Raw genomic sequence first — 16010 nt, 5'->3', positions numbered from 1 at the left:
CGCCCCAAGCAAGCCCCGCCACCCCACCCCTCCCCCCCACCCACTCCGGCAAAAAAGAAAAGTAACACTGGTACACACATTATGACACTATGTTGGCGCCGGTGCCGACGGTTTCCTGACGGGTGGCAAGTTCGGTGCCGGCTTCAGCGTCGATCGACGGACATTGGTGGTCTTCAAGGGTGGCTCGCTTTGAGCCACCTGGCTCTGAGCCCCTGGTTCGCCGTCATTGCTTTCCTCAAGGGTCCTTTTCGCTGCCGCACCGCTGATGTCCATAAGGGTTTCCTTGTCTGTTGGCGTCCTCACTTTCTCTTTAATTCAGTCCTTTGTGGCGACCTTAGTCGCTGCGTCCCTGGCTGGCGTTTCCGCGGCTGGCTCTGCTCCTTGCACTTTACCTTCCTTTCCGGCTTTGACGATTTCGGTACACTCGTCAGGCGTACCCAAGCCTTTCACCTTTGTGTTTTGCGTACCGCTGAAACCACCAGCCGCTTCCTCAGCATCAGCGGCATCCATGACGTGTTCTTCAATGACCTCGTCGATCTTCGCAGGGCCTGCGATGTTCGCATACGTCCGCACACACTGGCTCTCATCGTGCCCAAAGCGCCGGCAAAGGGCACAACGGCGTACGCGGCACTCCCGCCTTATATGTCCTGTGCGGTTGCACCTCAGGCACAACGGAGCCCTTCCAGGGGCCACGAGAAGTGCCATCATACCGGCCACTCGAATTTCATGTGGCAGATTGTCGATGGTCACGCCCGGCTTGAGCTTCAAAGTTACGGTGCGCGTTGTCGACCCTTTGTCCGTGATGCCTTGCACCCGCCAGCGTTGTCTCGTCACGTCAGTAGCTTTTCCTTAAGGGGCGAGAGCCGCACGGACGTCTTCGTCCGGGACATGGTGAAAGAGCCAGAACACCTTAACGCGTACCTCCTGACTTGCAGGGTCCAGCACTAGGCATCTTCTTTCTTTCACCATAATTTCGCCGAACGCCAACATTTTCTTCGTCGCCTCCGAGCTCCTGAAGGCAACCGCCCAAACGTGATTCATCTGGAACGCCCCCAAGCTAACAACCTCGGGCAGCAGTCCCAGACGAGCCAGCGTGTCCCTGAAATCTTCGGCGCGTAAAGGCCTAGCGGTCACATCCCCGTGAAGGAAAACAGTATTCAAAACGCAGGATCCTGTTGGCAATTGCGGCAAAACAACTTGGTATTCCTTGTCTTCATCGGCAATAATCCTGTTTCCGCGGCTCGACTGAGCCGCAAACACCGCTCCACCGGAGCAAGACATTCCGCGTCCGTACCGAACGGTAGCCGCAAGTAGAATCGCCTCTCGGCACTCGTCACGCAGCTTGCAGTAGTAACGCAACCGGTTTCGCAGTGAGAACAAGATGTGCTATTTCTTCCCGCCTCCCGTCCTTCGGTGTGCCGTGATCGTATAGTGGTTAGTACCTTGCGTTGTGGGCGCAATAACCCAGGTTCGAATCCTGGTCACGGCAGTATTTTTTTCTTTTATTTATATCCAGGTAAACGAAAGCGCCTCTCGGCACTCGTCACGCAGCTTGCAGTAGTAACACAACCGGTTTCGCAGTGAGAACAAGATGTGCTATTCATTCTGCTTCCGGCCACCGAGCGTGACGGATCGTCGAATCATGGCCTCTTCAGGGGCAGCGACAGCGGTCACTTTTGGCCGCGGAAACAGGCGCAACGATGAAGATATCGAATATCCGTTTATTCTGCCTCAACTGCCCCAAGGACGATTGCCGATTAATACCGTGTTTTTGCACGGTGATGTGCGTGCGAGACCTTACAAGGTCGAAGATTTCAGGGACGCCCTGCTGCCGACAGGTTTGCTGCCTGAGGTGCTATGCATAGGGGCGTACCAGATTAACCACGTCTGGGCGGTGACCCTCAAGGATGCGACCGCCACAAAACGACTGTTGGCCCTCAAGGAACTACAAGTAAAGGGACGACGGTGCGTCATCGTTGACCCGCAAGACCAGCAGGTGAAGCTTCGGCTTCACTGGCTGCTGTACGGCGTCGCCGACGAGGACGTCCGCACGGCGTTCGCAGCTTTCGGCAAGGTCGAGGAAGTGAGCCGGGAGAGGTGGCGTGTCCAAGGCATGGGAGAAAAGACGTCAACCACAAGGACCGTGCTGCTGAAGCTGAAAAGTGGCGTCAAGGTGGAGGACCTCCCTCACCAGGTCCGCGTCGGCGGGTGAGTTGGCCCTGGTGGTTGTTCCCGGTCGCCCCATGCAGTGCTTGCGCTGCCAAGGCACGGGACACGTCCGCCGGGAGTGCAAAGTCCCTTGCTGTTCACGGTGCAGACGATTCGGCCACGTCGACGCGGACTGTGTGAAATCCTACGCCGCCGTGACAGGCCCAGCTGCGAATGACGTTGCGGCAGAGCACGTCATGGACGTTGTGGAGGCGGAGGACGCTGCCAAAGGAGCTGGAGACCTGGTGCCGTCACCGACAAGCAATGGTACGCCGAACGAGGGTGCAGACGGCAACTTGGCCGAGGCTGCTGAGAAGCCGAGTTTGCCGGAACAGCTCCCGACTGCAGAGGTCCAGGCGACCGGAGGCGTTGGTGAAGACGCGGCCGATGACGACGAAACAGCAATGCAGCAGGACAAGGCCGTCGTCGACGGCGACCCGACAACGACCCTTGGTGCCCCAGTCAAGCGCTCCCACGAGGAGACCAAGGACAGGGACGAGAGTGCAACCAACAGCAGTGAGGGACCGCCGACCAAGACGCCGCTGGGAAGGCGGATGGGCTTCAAGCCAAAACCGACCGTTCCTCCTGAGAGAACACCTGGTGACAAAGCACCGGTCACTAACGCCGCCGGGAAGACGGAGGGTCCCGGAGGCGACTAGCCGAGGGCTAGTCGTAAACGGTAAGCACCATGCTCCGGGCCTACATTTTTTCTAGTTCAATATGCCTCTGTTTCCGTCCCTTAGTATTGCCACATTAAACGTGAGAGGGTTGGCGGCTAGTCGTAGGCAAAGTCAGCTCCTACGGTTAGTCATTGACCATGACATAGACGTACTAGCCGTCCAGGAAACTAAGGTAGACGGGGAGGAGGAGACCGGGAGCATGGTGCGACGTTTCACGACTAGGTATTTTGCGGTGGTCAGTCATGCGATTGGCACGTCCGGGGGCTGCCTTCTTTTTGTAAAGAAGCTGCCAGGAATACAGATTCAAAGAGTATTTTCTTGTGAGTCTGGAAGGATTGCTTTTTGTGATGTTTTCACGAGTGATGTCGAGTTTCGCATCATATGCGTATACGCACCGAACTCTGTGGATGAGCGTGTCTTATTCTTTTCGAACCTTGAACAGTATGTCCGGTGTGATAAGCGCGTAATCCTGTTAGGAGACTTCAATTGTGTGCTGAGCGCTAAAGACAGAGTCAACAATGCCGGTATGCGTGACAAAAGCAGTGATGTGTTGTCCAATAAAATAAGCGAAAATGAACTTGACGATGTCTTTGAGTGTCTCGAAGCTGGTCATGAAGTGACGTTTACGCGTTTTCAGGGTAGTAGCCATGCGCGATTAGATCGCATGTACATTTCGTTGGATGCAATCCCAAAATACCATGGCTATTGCGTTGTACCTGTGTCGTTCTCGGACCACTGTCTGGTTAAATGTGAAGTCGGCATAGAGAAAAGGAGACATGCTTTCAATTGGGACCTCTGGAAAATGAATGCAATGCTACTAATCGATGAGCCATTTCTTGCCGCAGTACGCGATATGGTTAATAAAATACACGAAGCAACATCGGAAACAATAGCGGAAAAGTGGGAATGCTTTAAACAAAACGTTAAAATGAAAGCCTTGGACCGATCGAGCTGCCTAAAATATGAGAGGGAAGTGAAAGAAAAGGGTTTTAGAACACTACTCAGACAGCTTATTACGCTTGAGTGCAGACAGCCTGGGGCGTACAAAGACGACGTGCGAAACATCAAGCAAAAGCTTGAACAGTTTGATAAAGAGCGTTATCAAGGTGCCATTGTGCGAGCACGTGCCGATGCACTAGCGGCAGGGGAGACGCCCACAAAAAGGGCGCTTGGACTAGAAAAGGCGCACGGACGACGCAACAATGTTGATAAGATTTTAATGAACGGCAGTGTTGTTGAAGACAACGAAAGCATAGGCCGCGCTTTCACTGAGTACTACCAGTCGCTCTTTGCATTCCAGGCTGCCAATTTAGATGGGTTTAAAGCTGCTTTTCTCCATCGTATGCCGCGATTGGATGATGACACCAAAGAAGGACTAGAAGGCAGAATAACCCAGAGGGAAGTCGAGAAAGCAATCGACGATTTGAACCTGGGCAAGTCACCCGGACCTGATGGTCTCAGCGCTGGGTGGTATAAGACGTTTAAAAGCGAACTGGCTCCTTTGCTAGCTGCGGTATTTAATGACGCATATGAGCAGAAATCCTTGCCACCTTCCTTTGGAAAAGCGCACACTATACTAATACCTAAGACCGATCAAATAGATAAACTAAAGCACGTCACATCCTACAGGCCCATATCATTAACTAACATCGATTACAAAATATTTATGAAGGTTATAGCCACCAGACTCCAAAGTGTCATCAAGGAAATAGTCGCTGACCACCAAACTTGCGGCATCAAGGGGCGATCTATTTTTGCGAACATCCATAGGATGCGGTGTGTTCTCGAGTGCTGTGACGTCACCTATAGCGGCGTTGCAGTTCTTCAGCTCGACCTCGAGAAAGCGTTTGACTGTGTCGCGCATGCTATTTTGTTTGCAATCTTAGATCATGTTAATGTTGGTTCCATCACCACTGAGGGAGTGGCCTTGGCGTATCAGAACTGCACAACGCGGTTAATTGTTAATAAGTCACTGGGGGCCCCCATTAACATCATGCGTTCAGTGCGCCAAGGCTGCCCCCTCAGTCCGCTTCTGTTCGCTATATATATTGAAGCAATGTGTCTGGCAATCACTGAAAATGTCAGAATACGTGGTTTTAGGCTGGCAGCGGCCGAAGTTAAAGTACTCGCGTATGCAGACGACATCGCAGTGTGTTGCACAGACAAACCTAGTATAACCGAAGCAATAACTGTAGTGAAGCACTTCTGTGACGTCACGGGCAGCAGAGTAAATTGGGGCAAATCCCTTGGACTATGGCACGGGGAGTGGCCGTCTGCACCGGACCACTTCGCGAACGTGAACTGGATGAAAACTCCTGCACGGTATCTAGGTGTTCCCCTCGACAGCTACAACAGCAGCGAGGAATACTGGAGGAGTCAAACCAAAGAAATGAAAGATAAAGTAGACAGATGGCAAGGAACTAACCTGTCTATTTTTACAAGAGCGACAGTTTGCAATATTTTCTGTATCTCTAAGTTGTATTATGTCATGCAAGTGCTCTATTGTTCCCGGGCAAACGTGCAAAGGCTGCACAGAGTGTTTGCGGTTTTCATCTGGGGTTCGACATGGGAAAGGTGCAGCCGAACAAACTTGTTCAGAAGAGTGAAGGACGGGGGTGTGGGTTTAATTCATCTCTTTGTTAGACAGCTGCTAAACAGATTTTTGTTTTTTTCGCGATACGCGAGACCCTTTTCTGCGCACTGTTTGCCAGCTCAGGTTGAGCGACGCATTGTCTGAACATGTTGTCAGTACAGAAAGCATGACCGGAACACTTCGTGGGTATCTCAAGGAAGTGGTCGAAAGTGTACGCTTCCTCACTGTGCGTTTTTCAAATGATTACCTTTGTGAAGTGAAAAGGAAAACACTGTATAGAGACCTTGCTGATGTACCTTTCCCAGTACCATTATATAGAGCCATATACAGTGGAGGGCCAGGACAGGATGTGCTTAAACGGGTGAAACGCATGGAGGTGTCACCCGGGGTAAAAACATTTTTCTTTAACCTTCATACAGGAACGCTCCCCGTCAAGACTTTTATGAAAGAACGGGGTTGTACTGTACCATGGGGATCGCACTGCTTGATATGCAAGCAGCCCGAAACCATAGACCATGTTTTTTTGCACTGTTGGGAGGGGGTTTACTTCTGGGACGTGTTACAGCGAACACTAAAGAAAGAATTGCCAGTGGACCCCCATGGGATCAGGTATCTGTCAATTAAGGACGATGACGGGGTACCTTATGACTTTATTATGCTGATTGCACTCCACTGTTTATGGCGGGCTCGTATGGCAGGGTACCACTGTGACCCCGACGCGAGGCCCGCGAGGATTTATTTCAAAGAATGTGTATCTCGCTTTATTGAAGAACAGAAAATGAAAGTGTATGTACCGGATTGGCTGTCAAGGGTGGTTCCTCTGGCAGCCATGAAGGAATTTTAACGTGACAACGTCGGTCCTATACGGACGGACGACTTACTTGTTTTTTTTGTTGTTTTTTTGTTTTTTTCAGTACAACAGCGTGCATTTGTGTTATTGGAGTGTGTGGTAATTTGTATGTACTGTCTTATGTCAAAGACCGGCAATAAATAAAAAAAAACCAGATGTGCTATTTCTTCGGCCTACCGTCCTTCGGTGTGCCGTGATCGTATAGTGGTTAGTACCTTGCGTTGTGGCCGCAATAACCCAGGTTCGAATCCTGGTCACGGCAGTATTTTTTTCCTTTATTTAAATGCAGGTAAACGAAAGCACCTCTCGGCACTCATCACGCAGGTTGCTGTAGTAACGCAATCGGTTTCGCAGTGAGAACAAGATGTGCTATTTCTTCCGCCTCCCGTCTTTCGGTGTGCCATGATCGTGTTGTGGTTAGTACCTTGCGTTGTGGCCGCAATAACCCAGGTTCGAATCCTGGTCACGGCAGTATTTTTTTTCCTTTATTTAAATGCAGGTAAACGAAAGTGGTGGCGTGGAGTAGAGGTAGAACACCCGACTTCAAATCTGAAGGTCGTAAGTTCGAATCCTGCTCCATTCCACTACATTTTCAGGCATGGAGTGGTGCCTGACACCGGCAAAGAAAAAAAATGCATATTGCCGAGAGCTAGTGGGGCTATACTAGTTCAGGTGCAACCAAACTAGGCAGGCCCACTAAGCTTCATCAAAGTCACTCCCTCACCAGAACAGGAATTGGCCTCCCTGGTGCAGTATTCGGCCACTACCTCCCTGATGACTCCGACAAGTAACTCATGGCCCTCAGTTCCCAGTGGCTGCGGAGCACCTGACCAAGGCGGCGGTCAGACCTGCTACGCGGCAGAGGGTGCTAAGAATCTCTGGGTCAAGGCAGGCCGCCAATGGAAACTGAACCTGGCAACGTTCAACACGCGCACCCTCTCGAGTGAGGCTAGCTTAGCAGGACTATTTGAAGAATTATCAGGCATTTCCTGGGATATTATTGGCCTTAGTGAGGTTAGAAGAACTGGTGAGGCTTACACAGTACTGACTAACGGCCACGTCCTCTGCTACAGAGGTCTTCCAGATAAGAAAGAATCCGGGGTAGGATTTCTAGTGCATAACAACGTAGCGGGCAACATTGATGAATTCTACAGCATTAATGAAAGGGTAGCAGTCGTCGTAATAAAGCTGAATAGGAGGTACAAAATGAAGGTAGTACAAGCCTATGCCCCAACCTCTAGTCACGATGATGAAGAAATAGAACAGTTTTATGAAGATGTTGAACTAGCAATGAGAAAGGTGCAAACTCAGTATACTTTAGTCATGGGCGACTTCAATGCAAAAGTGGGGAAAAAGCAGGTTGGTGAGCAAGTCATTGGCAACTACGGCATCGATTCTAGGAATGCAAGAGGAGAGATGTTAGTAGAATTCGCGGAAAGGAATAGGCTCCGAATAATGAATACCTTCTTCAGGAAGCGCAGCAACAGGAAGTGGACCTGGAAAAGCCCTAATGGAGAAACAAGGAATGAAATAGATTTCATACTCTCTGCCGATCCAAGCATAGTGCAGGATGTAGAAGTGTTAGGTAAGGTTAAGTGCAGTGACCATAGGTTAGTGAGGTCTAGGATTTCTCTCAATTTGAAGAGAGAGAGAGTGAAATTAGTCAAGAGGAAACAGGCCAACCTAGAGGCAGTAAGGGTAAAAGCAGACCAATTCAGGCTGGTGCTAGCAAACAAATATGCAGCTTTAGAACAGGAAGATGAAGATAACATAGAGCTAATGAATGAAACCGTAACTAGGCTGATCTCAGAAGCAGCAATTGAAGTGGGAGGTAAGGCACCAAAGCAACCTGTAGGGAAGCTCTCCCAAGAAACAAAGGACCTAATAAAGAAACGACAAAACATGAAAGTGTCCAACTCAAGAGATCAGATAGAATTCGCTGAACTGTCAAAACTGATCAACAAGAAGAAAGTAAGGGATATTCGAAATTATAACGTGGGAAAAATTGAGGAAGGCGTAAAATATGGACGCAGCATGAAATCAGTAAGAAGAAAACTAGGCATAGGACAAGGCAACATGTATGCACTGAAAGACAAGCATGGTAATATCATCAGCAATTTCGATGACATAGTAAAAGCAGCAGAAGAATTCTATACTGACCTGTACAGTAGCCAAAACAGCCAAGCTTCTTCCATTCGAAATAGTGATGAACCGGATACAGAAGCTCCTTCTATAACTAGCGATGAAGTTAGAAGGGCCTTGAAAGACATGACCAGGGGAAAAGCGCCTGGAGAAGATGGAATAACAGTAGATTTAATCAAAGATGGAGGAGATATCATGCTTGAAAAGCTTGCGACCCTTTATACGCAATGCCTCACAACTTCAAGTGTACCAGAGAGCTGGAAGAACGCCAACATTATACTTATCCATAAGAAGGGAGACGTTAAAGAATTGAAGAATTACAGACCCATTAGCTTGCTTTCAGTATTGTATAAATATTCACCAAGATAATTTCCAATAGAATCAGGACAACACTTGACTTCAGCCAACCAAGAGAACAGGCTGGCTTCAGGAAGGGATATTCTACGATGGACCATATCCATGCCATCAATCAGGTAATCGAGAAATCTGCGGAGTACAATGAACCTCTCTATATGGCTTTCATAGATTATAAAAAGGCATTCGATTCAGTAGAGACATCAGCAGTCATAGAGGCATTGCGTAATCAAGGAGTGGAGGAGGCATACGTGAATATCTTGGCAAATATCTACAAGGATTCCACAGCTACCTTGGTTCTCCACAAGAAAAGTAGAAAGATACCTATCAAGAAAGGGGTCAGGCAAGGAGACACAATCTCTCCAATGCTATTCACTGCATGCTTAGAAGAAGTATTCAAGCTCTTAGACTGGGAAGGATTAGGAGTGAGGATCGATGGCGAATATCTCAGCAACCTTCGGTTTGCAGATGACATTGTCCTATTGAGCAACAATGGAGAGGAATTACAACAAATGATTGAGGACCTTCATCGAGAAAGTGCAAGAATTGGGTTGAAGATGAATATGCAGAAGACAAAGATAATGTTCAATAGCCTGGCAAGGGAACAAGAATTCAGGATCGCCAGTCAGCCTCTAGAATCTGTAAAGGAATATGTTTATCTAGGTCAATTACTCACAGGGGACCCTGATCATGAGAAAGAAATTTACAGAAGAATAAATTAGGTTGGAGTGCATACGGCCGGCATTGCCAAATCCTGACTGGGAGCTTACCACTGTCGTTGAAAAGAAAAGTGTACAATCATTGCATTCTACCGGTGCTAACATACGGGGCAGAAACTTGGAGGTTAACAAAGAAGCTCGAGAACAAGTTAAGGACCGCACAAAGAGCAATGGAACGAAAAATCTTAGGAGTAACGTTAAGAGACAGGAAGAGAGCGGTGTGGATCAGAGAACAAACGGGGGTAGACGATATTCTAGTTGACATTAAGCGGAAGAAATGGAGCTGGGCAGGCCATGTAATGCGTAGGATGGATAACCGGTGGACCATTAGGGTTACAGAATGGATACCAAGAGAAGGGAAGCGCAGTCGAGGACGGCAGAAAGTCAGGTGGGATGATGAGGTTAGGAAATTCGCAGGCGCAAGTTGGAGTACGCTAGCGCAAGACAGGGGTAATTGGAGAACGCAGGGAGAGGCCTTCGTCCTGCAGTGGACATAAATATAGGCTGATGATGATGATGATGAAACGAAAGCACCTCTCGGCACTCATCACGCAGGTTGCTGTAGTAACGCAATCGGTTTCGCAGTGAGAACAAGATGTGCTATTTCTTCCGCCTCCCGTATTTCAGTGTGCCATGATCGTATAGTGGTTAGTACCTTGCGTTGTGGCCGCAATAACCCATGTTCGAATCCTGGTCACGGCAGTATTTTTTTTCTTTTATTTAAATGCAGGTAAACGAAAGCGCATCTCGGCACTCGTCACGCAGCTTGCAGTAGTAACACAAACGGTTCGCAGTGAGAACAAGATGTGCTATTTCTTCCGCCTCCCGTCCTTCGGTCTGCCGTGATCGTATAGTGGTTAGTACCTTGCGTTGTGGCCGCAATAACCCAGGTTCGAATCTGGTCACAGCAATATTCTTTTCTAATTTATATGCAGGTAAACGAAAGCGCCTCTCGGCACTCGTCATGCAGCTTGCAGTCGTAATGCAAACGGTTTCGCAGTGAGAACAGATGTGGTATTTCTTCCGCCTCCCGTCCTTCGGTTTGCCATAGAGAAACGTACTACGTAAAGAGTGGCCACAAGGGCCGTTTCGCGGCCGTGCAATTGAGGGTCTGACCATTAGCCAGATGGCGTACCCTTACAAAAAATTGTTCAAAAGTTGAAAAGTCATTGGTCAATGTCAACAAATAGCTTTGAAAGCACATTGACGCTTTGTTGAAACATTATTGAGGAAATTGTTGACAGGTGTTGAAAATTGGCCCGCGACATTTTGTTGAAACATCATTGGGTTGTTTCAATTTGAGAAGTCATTGATGTATTGCTGAAACCATGTTGAATTCCAATATTGAAAGCCCGTTGAAGAACTGTTGTAGATGTGTTGAATGTCAATATTGAAAACCTGTTGAGACATTGGTGAAATATGTTGAATGCCAATATTGAAACCCCATTGACATAATGTTGGAACTGTGTTGAATGTCAATATTGAAACCCCATTGAAATGTTATTGGAGCAGTACTGAATATCAATATTGAAACCCCATTGAGATATTATTGAAGCATTGTTGAACATCAATATTGAAACCCCATTGAAGTATTATTGGATGAGCATTAAATGTCAGTATTGCTTGATGGAGGCAAAATGTGCTACATATCAGAAACAGGACACAAGAGGAAGAACACAGACACACACACGTTAAGCACCAAACGTGTGTGTTGTCTGTGTTCTTCCTCTTGTGTCCTGTTTCTGATGCACTATGCCTTTTGCCTCCATTATATTATACCAACAAGCCTAACGTGCAATGTTAGTCAATAATGCAACACCATTTAAATATTATTGGTGCAGTGTTGAATGTCACTATTGAAATCACTTTAGAGCCCACTGAAATATGCTGTTTGGTGAGTAGTGTTGAAAAGTGCACTAGACTTTTCTTTAAATACCATTGAGCTACGTTGAGTCTCATAGCATTACCATTGATACCATATTGATGTGGTCCTTGCATACTAGAGGACAGGGGCAAACTTAAATGCAGGCACTTCTGTATTGCAGACCTGGGTCACCCAGGAACCAAAACAAAACTTTTAGATATAGCCTGTAATAAAACATATTATAGAGCTGCTAGCAGAACCATTATGCCAGTTTTTGAATTGGCTTAACACACAAAATCAATACTCCTGCACGAAGTCAACAGCTCAACATTGATGTGGACAAAAAGCATTTTTTCTAGATGAATTGTTTATTGAAGCCAAACATTTGTTAACTGTACAGCCATGTGTGCCTTGAGATCAAAAAATTCCTAACGCAATATACTAACTGCCAGCAGCCTGATACAATAACGAAATTGAATACTGAGGGATGTAAAGTTTGCGTGGCCCTAAAGTAAAGCATTTCTCAAAATTGAAATAAATAGCAAATAAATAATATACAAGCATTACAGTAAATAACATTTAAAATGTACTTGCTTTTTCTATTTGGTAGCCAGTAACTTAATAATCATGGCACAATTTGAATGAGCCCACTGAGAGTCTTAATTATTGGTTAAATGGTGTTTGCCCAGTTTACTAAACATTATGTACCTCTGAAACGACATGGTAATTCCCATAAGTTGTGCCATGGTAGCAGTTTATTGTGCTGCATTGCTCGTTGCACGATCCAGTTGCGTTTATTGCCATGATTACTAGGTTCCTGGGCAGGTCATTACATTTACCTACCAAGCGATTTATTCACTTTGACTACTTAAGATTTTTATCTGATAGACAGTGACCATTAGATACCTGCTGGAAGACTTAATGGAACTGGCATGAGGAAAAATTTTTTTTAATTTTGAGTGCCGCAAAACAAGTTAGAATGAAAAAGTTTGCAAGAAATCAGATTTCATGCGTACATGAAAGAAAGCACATCGCTGCCTTGCCCGAGAACTGTTGTTGCACTCTGAATTTAAGCAAACTTTTACCTCTTAATTCTTACTGTTTTGAAATAGCAAAATAAACCATCACTACAAACATGTGTTAATATGTAGTTTTTCTTAAACAGAACCACTCTGACAATAGCACAGATTCCACTTTCCGGTGTATTTATGAAATCTAATTTTCTGTAAATTTTCTCACTGTGCCTACTTTATCAAACAAACTTGAAATGGTGTGCCGGCATGGAACAGTCTTGGCATGAAAATGACCCGAGATACCTATGAAATAAAATAGTCAAGAAACGCTATCTTTTGTAGAAATATATTAAAAATGTATGTAAAAAATGAACTAAAATACAAAGCCGCAACACTTGTGCAATTAATTATTAATCACAACACAGTACTTGTGTCTGAACCATCCAACCTGGCCTTTTCCGGTGACTAGAAACATCATAATATAAAAAAAATGTTGAGGGCTGCAAGTGCCACAACACTTCAACTGTCCACAGACTTGAGCTCTTCTGGACACTTCAGGTCCCTTGCGAGAAGTGAGGCCAGAGTGTTTAATGTAGGCCATGTTTGTCCCAGGAAACTTGTGACAGGTAAAGTCTGTAAAAAAAGAATAACAGCATGAGGTTTAAGATGAATGTTCCACATGCAAAGTGCGACATACAGTACACCCTGTTATAATGAAACTGTTTTCATTTGTTTTGTTTAGTTCAAAGCTTTCAGGAGTTTCAATTCTAGAGAATGACCAGCTTTGAAAGTGGAGTGGCGCCGGAGGACTCCACTTAGTACAATATGCAGAAGGCAAACAGGAAAAGCCCACTGTGGCAGAATAACTTCATGAGTATCCTTGGTGTGAAAAATGTGAACGTTGCTTGCTTAGGAACAAAATGGTGGAAAAAATACTTCATACTGTTGGTGAAAAAACTTAAAGGTAGACTAGGTAGACTACTGGCAAATAAATTAGTTCCCTCAACAATCATAATCAAAATGTGCAGTACTTTATTGCACTTTCCTTGCAGGAGTTGCTCCAAATACGGTTATGCGGCCAGAATTGAGAATTGTATATCTGAATTTCTATTAAGAGCTCATATGCAACTGGAGTGCACTTCTCGCATTATGATGGCCATTCTTATGCCTCTCTACTTAAAAGAAATACTGCTTATAACGAGGATTTACTGCAGTTGCACGCCAACCTGGTTACACTAACACAAATAAATGCGAAAAATAAATACGAAGAAATGCTCAGTCTACAAGAGGAATATGCAAGTAGATTGACTCTGCTAATCCTTTGAGGGTCAGTGCCATGCATGTAGAGTGGCGGAAACAAATCGTATGGTCACGACCATAAATATGAGGCAGCGAAAGAACATATAAATAAGCATACCTTTTAAGAATGAAGTGTGCCCAAGCATCACATTACAGATTCTGTAACCTTCTGCGACTTCTACAAAAATCCTGATTGTGCTGTTGCCCCTTGGCTTCTTCCAAAACTGATCTTTCTCTTTACTCTATGGTGCCATCACTGCAGTAGTTTGGAGTATTCACCTAGTTTAATGTTTTGTGAGTGTCATATTCCATTTAAAAAATGTGATTATGCTAGTTTGCCCTGCACGCTACAATTAAACATGGGTAAACAGCGGACACTAAGAAAGCTTGTCACTTTGTGACCTAAAAATTATTTACCCATTTTTTTCTCGATAGGTCACTCTGAAGAACAATCCAGACTAAAAATATAACGCTTAATTGGCGGACGTATTTCCAGAAAATATGTGATCCTCAAAGGGTTCAACATGAATACCTACGAAGCTCATTCAATCTTTGATAAATCTAAACCCATAGTACTTGAGCACTGGTTATAATAACGCTGAAACAGGGCAAGTGCGTCCTTGAAGTAAGAAAGCATTAGACATTTCCAACAATTTCAGAGTGGGAGCTGTGGACATGCCTCATGTTCTGTAAGAAGCTTTATATAGTAGCTGCCAAGGGCCTATTGATTACTGATCATTTTATGGGAACGTGAGGCAAAGTCAAATAAATATCTGTTTTTTTCCACATCCTAGAATACAATGCGATAAATTGGATCTTAATAGGTTGAGTGCCTAGAATGACTGGACATTGCTAAACATAGCAATGTTGACAACGAAGTTGGCAACTGTTCCAATTGTTGCTTTGATCGAAACAACCAAACAATTATGCCCCATACTTAACCTCCCTCTGCTGAAAGGCTACTGTCTGCCACCCACATGGACCTCCTTCAAGACAGGAGGCAACTTTAATTCAATGTGGTTTGTTGAAATAGGTGAAACCACTATGTTTTGCGTTACAGAATCTGGAGGGCCGTTTTGATTGCTGAAATTTGGTGAAGTGCTGTCCCTCGAGTTGAGCAGTAACTGCACTTGAGCATAGCTTCTCCACAATTCCTATATTATAGCAGCACTTTCAGGCTACTTAAGCACACCCGCTATACCACCAGATTGGTAGCATGCTTCACAGATTGGTACTACAGATTGGTAGTTGCTTCATTGCAATGACAGTCAAGTAGTGCAATTAATGAGCAAATACACTTAACTTTGTCAGTTGGAGCCACAATCACTTCTGGCAGTTAAGGCTGCTTTTAAAATTTAGCACTTTAGTATGGAGGCATTAGAGACTTGAGATCAAATGAACATTCATTCCAAATAGTAGGCTATTGTAGCACGTAGTGGCAGACACAGGCTACTTGAAAGTCATTTGTTGTGCTAATAGCAAGCTGGTATTCAAGTACAAAATGTGAATGCAAAAATGCAATGGGAAAAAGGATGTACGGTACTTGCCTTTACAGCGTTGACCCTGATAGGCCAAGAGCCTCTTTTGCCTAATGGTGGTGTTGTTTCCGAGAAGTGAGTGGCCCATGAGGTTCTTCTCTCTAAACACATGGTGAATCAAGGCCCTTGCAAACTTGCCTGGTCCACCATGGCAAGCTGTGCCAGAATCATCTGAATGAGCACTTCTCCAGCCTATGTGAAACGACACGTTTAGGTAAATATTAGTGAGGTATTTTAAGGATTTTAAGCACATTTACAGAACAACCACACTCCAAATAAATCACAGAAATACTGCCTGCTCCAGACCTAAAATTTGAACTAATGTCACTAATAAAAACAACTAAAACTAATGTCATAGCTTGTTATGCTGTTAGGATGTCATGTGCTTCAGAAAAACAAGGATTCACCCAGTACAAAATAAAATAGTAAGTAAACCAAAGCATCGTAACTTTAATGCAAGTAGCCATTTTTAAGATACTCACATACTTTCGGGTGTCTGTCTCTAACTATTTTCCAGCGAATTTGTGTCACTTAGTGGTCAATGGCCTAATGGGTAGGGCTGCTATGTTGAGGGAAGTGGTTAATAACCATCTGATGGACCTGCCTGTCGAGTCCTCTTGGTAGTGACTGCTGAGTACGTTCCACTCTTCAAGAACTCGTTCACGCTCTCTTGGCCACGGCTGCTTGCAGTTGCAAGCAGCAGTACAGCTCAACAGGCATGCAAAATCGCAAAGTTAATGCTATTTTACC

At 45.5% G+C, this 16010-nt stretch overlaps 1 protein-coding gene and 1 non-coding gene across 2 annotated transcripts in view; one reads left to right on the top strand and one right to left on the bottom strand.

Annotated features, from left to right (window-relative positions):
- The window catches only part of LOC119449828 (inverted formin-2-like), a 148223-nt gene that overhangs the window by 56570 nt on the left and 75643 nt on the right, over positions 1-16010 (bottom strand).
- Trnah-gug (transfer RNA histidin (anticodon GUG)) lies at positions 6522-6593 on the top strand. The gene has a single exon. It is a non-coding gene; the product is annotated as a tRNA-His (tRNA).

Source organism: Dermacentor silvarum, chromosome 4 (assembly GCF_013339745.2).
Source record: "Dermacentor silvarum isolate Dsil-2018 chromosome 4, BIME_Dsil_1.4, whole genome shotgun sequence".
NCBI classification, from domain to species: Eukaryota; Metazoa; Arthropoda; class Arachnida; order Ixodida; family Ixodidae; genus Dermacentor; species Dermacentor silvarum.
The sequence above is the reverse complement of the archived record's forward strand: the minus strand, read 5'-3'. Positions and strand labels throughout refer to the sequence as shown.